This window comes from Etheostoma spectabile, unplaced genomic scaffold (assembly GCF_008692095.1).
Source record: "Etheostoma spectabile isolate EspeVRDwgs_2016 unplaced genomic scaffold, UIUC_Espe_1.0 scaffold280, whole genome shotgun sequence".
Lineage (NCBI taxonomy): Eukaryota > Metazoa > Chordata > Actinopteri > Perciformes > Percidae > Etheostoma > Etheostoma spectabile.
In genome coordinates this window covers 1,304,375-1,313,812 of record NW_022605578.1, presented here as the reverse complement: position 1 = coordinate 1,313,812, position 9,438 = coordinate 1,304,375, and the positions used below count along the sequence as shown (strand labels likewise).

The window sequence follows — 9,438 nt, the reverse complement described above, 5'->3', positions numbered from 1 at the left end:
GCTCTCTGTTTTAGCTACTGAGTGAGACATCTGTCTTCTGTTCCATCTTTGTTGGGAGTCACACATGCTCAGTACGTACTGCTAGCTAGTCAGTTGCAGAGTATGAGGGCGTGCCACGCTAGCAGCTAAGCGAGCAAATATTCAAAGGTTTTGGCCGATGACGTAGACGGCCCTGCCCCTACACCCCTACACCCCAGTCCACCACATCTCCATGTCTCAATTCAAAATGTCTATCAATTCAAAAAGCCAAAATCAATACTATATATATTGCAGCATTGTGGGTCTGTATGTATTTTTCCGACTTTAATTCACGGGGCCTGAAAGCAACTCCTCTGAACTTTCAAAAGCATCATGGGAAAGCTAAAACTGCTTTAGCATCATAGCTAACGACAATAAAAGGACCGAAAATGAATAAGATATGGACAAACAACTGTCAATTTTAGATCTAAGAATATGGATTTATTGCACAAAGTCCTGAAAGAAATATGAGTGCAGACTTTTACACTTCTCTGCACACAGTGTTGAGGTCTGCTGTCTTCCCCCATCCTTTGGCATGCTTTCCCTTTCCTCTGTTTGTTTTGTCTGTTGTCTGGCTGGCCGTGAGGGCGTTCCTACCTAGAGGCGTGGCTACCCATCACCTGTTCCGTCATCCACTCAGCTGTATCTCATCAACTCATCAACTCCTGCCATACATAAACCCGGGCTGACCACCTCTTCAGCGCCCGGTTTGTTACATACTCTCACGTGGTAACTTGGCTTACAGTCTTTGCGCTCGTGTTTTTCTCGTGTTCACCGTTTCTACGCTGCCTCTCCGTACAGATCCATCCACCCAGCTGCCTTCCACCATCCCACCGACCTGTCACCTGTTCTGTTGGAATTACCTCTGCGTCCATTAAACCACCTTTACTTTATCCTGTTTACTGAGTATTTTTGTATCTCTGTGTTCTGGGTCTCACTAACCCCTAACACACTGAATAAAATCACAACGCACACCCGCCATATGAGAAGGGTTTGGGGGTTTGTCTCACTCAAAGGTGGGGGGGGTTGTATGAAAAAGTGATTGTCTTTGCTTGCTAGTTGCATTGAATCAAGAAAGTCAACCACAGTTAATATTGGGGGGGTTAAACTGGTCACTTTTGATTATTGTTTAAACCCCCTATCCCCCAAATGATACAGTTGTACTTGTGGACCAACTCTGACAGATTAAGGGAGGGGGAGTGATAGTGGTCTTGTAATATTTATTTATTTATAATGTTATATTATTATTATTGTGAAATTAGTGTTCATTAACAAGTAATGTATGGTTTTCAACAATTTTAAGTGAATAATATAACAATTTACGAAAGAAATGGTAAAAGCTTGTGTCATGTGGTGCCCCCCCCACTGGTTGTGAATGGTTGGTCCCCCCGGCCCACTTCCCCTTATGGATAACCCGGGCACGGCCCTGCCGATTTTGACCAGCTCACCCAGAGACTGAAGGTAACAGAAACCCGTATCTCACTCAAAACAGCATGGATGTTTTTTTTCAAGTTTATATGCGTGTGGAAGCACCAGAGAAACAAAATAATACATTATTTCATAATATGGGCACTTTAAGGTTATTTCTTTTTGCAACAAAAGGCTTTTTTTTCGTCTTGCTTGCTTTTTGTTCCCAAGCCATGGGCTTTGTTATCATTTAGCATATTTATAAGAGAAAAGTGACTGTCTCACAAAGTCCCAAACATTCATTTTTAGTTTAGTTTCATTTCAGCAGGATGTGCTCTGTGTGAGTCTACAGGGACTTGACAGGTAAGGAGTTTTTGGATTGCTGATATAATATATTTTTTACTGAGGCTGCTGATATATTCTGTAGTGTGTTTCCCCAGCATTGTTGTTGAGAGGAAAAGCAACTAATACACATGACCCAAAGGGAGGGCCAACTAGTGAAGATTCATGAAGCATTTTGTGTATTTTCTGAGCCCACTAGATGGTGCTCTCTGTTCAACAAAGGGTTGAAAGCACACTGAATTGTCATTACTTGAGCTTTTTTTCTTTTAAACCAAGAGTGCCATCTAGTTGAGTCAACAAATACAGCTAGTGTTTCATGAAGCTTAATTTGGACATCACTAGTTTCAACAATCGCGCCAGTAAGAGTGACTCACACCCCAGCAGAACTGGACCGGCCACCAAAATATAGAACAGAGAAGCACCGATTACAACACACAGACGGTCTGTGACTTCATTCTCTGCCCAAGACGCCATTACTCCACTATATCTTCACAAGACAAATAGTTCTTTACTGCTATATTAGTGTTCTGAGTGTCGAGTACAGCCTCTTTGATAAATTAATTGCAAAGCAGCATGTATTACAGTTTCGTTTGAAACAAAGAAGAGGAAATTAAACATGAATATCATCCAGTGCTACGCCCCAACAAATGACAACCTACTTCTGGGGAGTTATTCCAGTCCAGTCTTTTTCTCCCAGCCTGTTTCCTTGGATCAGGGAGGCTCCAAAATCATGGTTGCAGCTGTGGCCCTGTTACATCCTGCTATGCTCTACGGTGCCCTGGAACGCCCATCAGTGCCCTGCTATGCCATGAACTACTACAAACTACTATTTCTAGTCACTGTTCCATTATCTTTTACTGTGACTGTTATTGCCGCTCCTCATTTTCAACCCCAACCGTCCCGTCAGACACCGCCTACCAGGTGCATGGGTGTGTCAGAGGTTTCTCGCTAAAAGGAGTTTTTCCCCGCCACTGTCGCACTGTTGCTTGCTCTTGGGGGAACTACTAGAATGGTTGGGGGCTTTGTAAATTATAGTGTGGTCCAAACCTACTCAATCTGTAAAATGTCTGGAGATAACTCTTGTTATGATTTGATACTATAGATGAAATTGAATTGAATTGAATTGAATCTACCAGGGCCAGCCCCGGTCATTTTTTTATTTTTTCCTTTTTTTTTTTGAAAGCCTAACTTACGCATGATTTTACACGTCATCTGTCACCCCTTTTAGCTTTATTTTGTTCTTCATTTAAATTCCTTTTTCCTGTGATGGCCCTGCGACCGTATCAGACATAACTAAAACAGAACTAAAACGTATAAAAATTAAAACACAATTAAGCCTTTTTTAAAAAAATCTCCTGCTACACTTTACCCGGCTGGATACACTATCACAGGCTTTAACAGTGTTACGCCCAAACCTGTGACCCATCAGAACGTGTGCTCTGTAGCGCCGTCTGCATGCTGTAAACCATTTTGTGATTTAGCAGGAGTAAATAGACCCGGGTAAAGGGATTAATAAAAACTATTGAAAAATAGCATTCTTTTCACTGTCATTCTTGTTTTGCTGTTACACATCTTTTATGATCATCTGATGAAAAATTATAGTTTCAGAAACATTCAAAAGTTAGTTATAGTCACTTTAAATGTTAATTGTTCAGAGTTTTCTTGTCTGTGTTGTGGAGTGAAATATCTTATGAGTATAACAGAAAAAAATGCTGCTGGACAACACCATTTTTCTAAACAAACAAAACAAAAATTACAGGCTTAAGGAAGGTTAATGCCCAATGAGGTGTCCATTGACAATTGACACATTGACAATTTTTTTTTAAACATTATTATAATAACATTATTCATAATATCTTTTACTATTGAAATCTAAAGGTTTCCAAACAGTAACTTTGTTTCCCCGGTTACGCCTAAGGGTTTGACTAATAGTTGGAACAATCCTCCCCATCACGGTTCTTATGAAGTGCAAATGTTAGAACGGACCATAGATACATACGACTTGCCACCCTTAGCAACGGGAGATATTAATATAGTCCGCTCAGCTCATAGATATGGGGCGCCGTTTGTAAAGCGGCTCACGCTGAAAATAACAGCAACATTTTGTCACATTTAACTTTAAATAATGTTTAAAAAACTGGTATGAAATTTTGAGGGTCACTTTCTTGCACATTTACAACAATATTTGTCAACTTAGAAATATTTTAAATAATTAAATCCAAATATTAAATGTTACACATAAATGTTAAATCTAAATGCTAAATCTAAACCTAAATGTTAAACTAAATCTAAAGTTAAATCTAAATCTAAACCTAAATGTTAATCTAAATATTAAATCAAATGTTAAAAATCTAAATATAATGTTAATCTAAATGGTAAATCTAAAGTTAAATAAATCTTATCTAAATGTTAATCTAAATGTTAAATCTAAAATGTTAAATCTAAATGTTAAATCTAAATCTTAATCTAAATCTTATCAAATGTAAATCTAAATGTTAAATCTAAATGTTAAATCTAAATGTTAAATCTAAATGTCAAATCTAAATGTTAAATCTAAATCTAAATGTTAAATCTAAATCTAAATGTTAAATCTAAATATTAAATCTAAATCTAAATGTTAAATCTAAATCTAAATGTTAAATCTAAATCTAAATGTTAAATCTAAATGTTTCGGGTGAAACTAAATATTTAGCTAATATGCAAATGAAATGCCGGTAACCGGAAGTACCAAAATAAAAGCTCGAGGAGGTCAGTTAATGTTTATGTTGTCAAATAACGAATAAAAATCATCTCATCCGGGGATATGGACTCTTTAGCTTGGATAAACGTGATAATTAAATAATAAACACAGTTGGAGAAACTGTATTTGAAGAGTACTTTGAGTTTTTAGTGTCACTTTTATGAATGGTGCCGGACTTATGACCTGTAGCCACTATAGCCAGTCACGGGGGGGGGCTCACTTTGACTGATTTGTCATGTTTGCTTGCGTTAAGGCCAGCTAGAGCCTATCCCCGCCCGCCCCCGACAAGCTACGGTAAGCTACTGTCGGCCATGGTCACACTGCGAAATGTCCAACGAATCCGCGTTAGACGAGAACATCGGCAGAGCCGTCCCGGTGGCTGTACAAACTTATTCGACAGCCTCAGGGCCACCGCAGGCCACCTCCGTAAGCATGTTTTCCAAATCACTGAACTAGCATTGGATTGTTGTCAAGGCTAACTTAACTAAACTAGCTAACGGTAGCTAGCCAGTAGAGATTTTGCTACTACCTTGACAACAATCCAATGCTAGTTCAGTGAGTTGATTATCACAGAACGCTGCGCGGCCAGTTGAGCTGTTGTATTCAATCCGAGCACGGATATTGACTCATATTACTCGGATAATACTTGTGCTCGGCAAAAGTGCTTTATCCGCACCGGATACTCTTTTCAGCCGGATACTCGGATCACCCCTAAAACAAAACACCCTCCCGAGCTGAAATCTTAAAAACGCTCCACTGTTGCGTTTCCGTCTAAAGGGTAAAAACATAAAAGTCTGCTCCGATCTGCTCACGGTGCATGCACCAGTACACGAAAATAACAAAAAACCTGTTGGATTATTTCCATAGGTCGGACCTTCAAGTTGCCCCAGCAGCTCTGATAAACGTGTCTGTACATTTTGACTGGCAGGACTCCCAGTCCACGCCCTGTTGTGGCTTTGTAATCTGAAGGCTGTTTGGAGCAATAACTCCACCTGCTCGTCTGTCCACACAACATTTTCAAAACATGTTTGCTTCGCCATGTTTTGGTTTCATGCTACTAGGGAGAGAACTAGAAGGAAGGATCTACGCAGGCGCACGGACCTGGTGGTGTTCTGTTGCAGTGCTTCACATTACCACCTAGCTGCCTGGTGTGCATACTATATCAAATCTCACACACTTTAGCATCCCCATATGCACGCAGATTTCCCCCCTAAACACCTGTCTTAACGTGGAATAAAAAGTGAGAACACAACCACACTTTTGCGTTTTCTGTTCGGTTTGTTTCCATCTAAACATAGCCTAAATATCGCAAGATCCCCATGTTTTAATTTTTTCTGTTTGGGACAAATTAGTAATCCAGAATGCACCTGCCTCTATGTCCATTGATACTGGTAATTATCAGTGTTCAAAGTTCAAGGTTCCATAACAAAGTTCACAGCAGGTTTTTGCCAGAGAGTGTTTTTGGCAGACACCATGAGCACTGATAGATGTAACACCAGCTTGTGTCCAGTCTCCCACTCCCAGCATGGATACACTCTCCTGATGGTGCCACCATGTTATGCATGAAACTCACGTATTGTGATCAGGAGCAGAAAATTACAACGTTAAAGGAGAGGAAAAATACATTTTCCGCCCTTGTGCCGTTGATTTGAGAAGTTGAAATGATGAATCAATTTTTGGCTGGGCCATATGCAGAGCCCAGAATCAGTGACTTCCATTCCACACAAACGCACCTATAAACCCAGAGCCAACCTGTCACGCAGCACACGGCTTTAAAGGTAAAAATAGCAGCTCCCGTTGTGCCCTTTTGTTTCATTCATCAATTCTGTGTCATTACATGTGAGCAGAGAAATGAAACCCCACCCCTAGAAGTTGCTCATCCTGATAGACTGTTTTCCTGCGATAGATGGATTCTGCAGAAGAAGACGGCAGACTTCACACGGAGTCTGGGGGAATGCCCTTTTGCTTCATTCAATCATCCATGCACGTTGTGCTCTTCCACGTGAGCTGAGCATTAGATCTGCACCAATCCTGAAAGCCGAGCTGGTGAATTGTTTTCCTCTTTCATTTAGCAGATGAAGCAGGCAGACTCAGAGGCAGAGGGGGAGAAAAAGGTAGCCAAGTCGCTTGCACCACATTAGGCCCTGGTAGTAGAGCTCTTGTACTTCATTCAACAACACATGCTGTGGGCACCCACAGGAGCTGAGAAAGATCCTGCTGATCCATGCCCTCAGGATACCGACAGAACACGGAATGAAAACTAAAAAGCAACTGTGCTTGCTGTACAGAAGTATCAATCACTATCAACAACACTGCATAGCGCTCGGTACCAAATTCAGTACTTTTTAGGCACCATCCAAATTGCCTCTGAAGTACCAAGTATCATAAAAAGCCTTATCATTCAATACCCAATTTCAATACTTAATACTCATTGGCGTCAGTGAGCCAATAAGCGCGCACTCTTAATAATGTTTGTGATTGGCTGTCTAACATTGCACGTGGTAGAGACACACAGAAAGACGGGGCTCAAGTAGTAGGAGCTGAGCCGTAATGTGTAATTTCTTTTTCTTTTATAAAAATTGTCACAAAGCAGACAGAGGAATTTCTATGTCTCTATGATCCTATCCTGTCCTATTCATGGTAGCCTACTCATGGACGTTGCTCCGTCATCACGTGCTGTGGGGGGCCCGCCTTGATAATCCAGCATACAGGCATAATTTCCTATCCTGGGCTGGGACACATATTCATACAGTTTGATAAAGTACTTATTGAACTTTAACTTATCATTGCACCTACAATAATGTAGCTGTCCTCAATTTAAGTCTTCCTGTACATCTCATCTGCAGTTTTTCCTGCATCCACTGTGTGTGTGTGTGTGTGTGTGTGTGTGAACGTAACAGTAGCCCTGCCGGCTGCAGCGAGCCGACGGGATTGAAACAATAGCAAGTTTCAGCATCAGCATTGATGTTAATTGTTTAGTGGTTGGCAGGGCGTCTTACACTGGACGTTGTGTTGGTTAATGTGAGATGTTTGCGTCACACACAGCTCGTCTTCATATCAGAAAAACAGAAATTAATTTGACCCCTTCTCACTCGCGATTGGTCAGTGGCTGCACGTGGGACTGCTGGGATTGTCGCAAATAATGAAAATGAGATAGGGAGGCCCGGCTGTCAATCAATGTCTTCCTGTGATGCAGGCCCTTGATTGGTCCGGGCCCGTAAGCAACTGCGTACCCTGATTACCAATAGTTATGCATCTGAATCATTCAATTCTCATTGGCTACTTGCCAATGTAGCAGGTAGATTGACAGGGTTGGAGACTTACTTCAACTTTACTAAAGTTACTAAATAAATAGCCATTTAGTGTTCAAGGTGGTTCCTAAAGTAAAAATCCCATTATTTTTCTCCATTTGGTTTTGATTACTAGCCAGATCATGAGCTAGAAGATTGTGAAACAAATGCAAATGTTAATGCTAAACCATTCTTGGGGCATCCTCCTCACCTCTCCTGGTGTGTGCGCACCATGTAGGCTTAGTCTTTGCCAGCAGTGTAATGCAAAGAGAGGAGGACTCAAATGCACGGCTGAGGAAAAAGGATTTATTGGAAGAAAAATGTTATTTGAAAGGTGAACGCCGAGGACCGGGAAGCCAGGAAACAGAAGCCCAGGAAGAACATGGGGCAGATGGCCGAGGGGAACGCACAGGCACGGGCGGAGACTGGAGACCGAAGAAGAGATACGGACGGAACTCGTGGGAACACCGGGAGCTGGAGCCAAGGAGGAGATACAGGCACCGGGAGCTGAGCAGGAGGCTGGATGAAGCGGGGCGCCGGGGGAGGAGGACCAGGAAGAGAGCCAGCTGACCGGTGGCAGGAGCAGGGGTGGAGATGACACAGTGTGATAGTAACGATCAACCGAAGAGTGGATGGCGAGCCGGGGTAGATATACTGTTGGTGAAGGTTGATGACAGGCAGGTGTGAGCAGCGGGAGCGGTTGATTGTTGATGATTGTCAGGTGTGTGTAGTCAGCTGGCTTTGGCAGGAGAAAGGGAGAAACCACACAGCAGAAAACACAGGGCAGGACAACAGAAAAGCCAGAACAAAGTAGAAAACAGACAACTCACGGCAAGCTGGACCCCAACCATAACAAGCGGCCTGGGTTCAGATCTGACCCAAGGCCCTTTGCTCCATGTCATCACCCTTCTCTTTTACCTATTTCCTGTATCTCTTTAGCTGTTTTAAATAAAAGAACATTATCTTGAAAAAAGAGAACTCAATCTTGTTTTAAATAAAAAAACATGTTTTACTCATGTGTCATGGAACACTTCCCACAATCCTAGGCAATTTTATATAAGCATTTTCTTTTAGGGCAATGGAGATATTAAAAGGGGGAAGTCTCTTCGGAACCAGAGCCATTACAAAAATGGGCGGTCACTGTTTGGCTATTAATGTTTGGTACTGTAAACTTATGTTGATGGATTTTGCCTTTGTGTAAGACACGTTCTTTTTCTGTTTAGCCAAGGAAACTTTCCAAGTAATTGATCTAGGAAAGATTTAACAGAAAGCTTACCTTGCACAGACGCCGGATATTTGCAATTTGCGATAGCACAAGATCACGCCAATATAGGCTTCAAGTAATAAATTCGGATCAATCACTTAAAAATAGAAGGAGGCAGGCCAGTAAAGCCCAATCTGGCTGGGGAGAGTTTTAGCCCGACCAGGCTCCTCTCCTTATGTTATGCTGTTCTACACCGCCGGGGGATTTCCTTCCTTCCTTTGACACACTGGGCTGCTCTCCCCTCTCCCTTTCCATTTGTGTGGATCCTGTCTCAGAAATGCTTGTCACTAACCAAGCTCTAACCTAAGAGTCCTTATGTTTTCTTTTCCCACAGCATATTTCCTTGGGTTAGGATGGCAACAAGATCTTGGTTGCAG

General features: G+C 41.8%; 1 long non-coding RNA gene across 1 annotated transcript in view; it reads left to right on the top strand.

Annotated features, from left to right (window-relative positions):
* The first annotated feature begins 90 nt into the window (after window positions 1–90).
* LOC116685989 (uncharacterized) overlaps window positions 91–9,438 on the top strand; it is a 12,250-nt gene continuing 2,902 nt past the window's right edge. The window contains exons 1-2 of the long non-coding RNA XR_004331106.1: window positions 91–100; window positions 1,487–1,492. This is a non-coding gene — a long non-coding RNA (uncharacterized LOC116685989). The remainder of the gene's footprint in view (window positions 101–1,486; window positions 1,493–9,438) is intronic.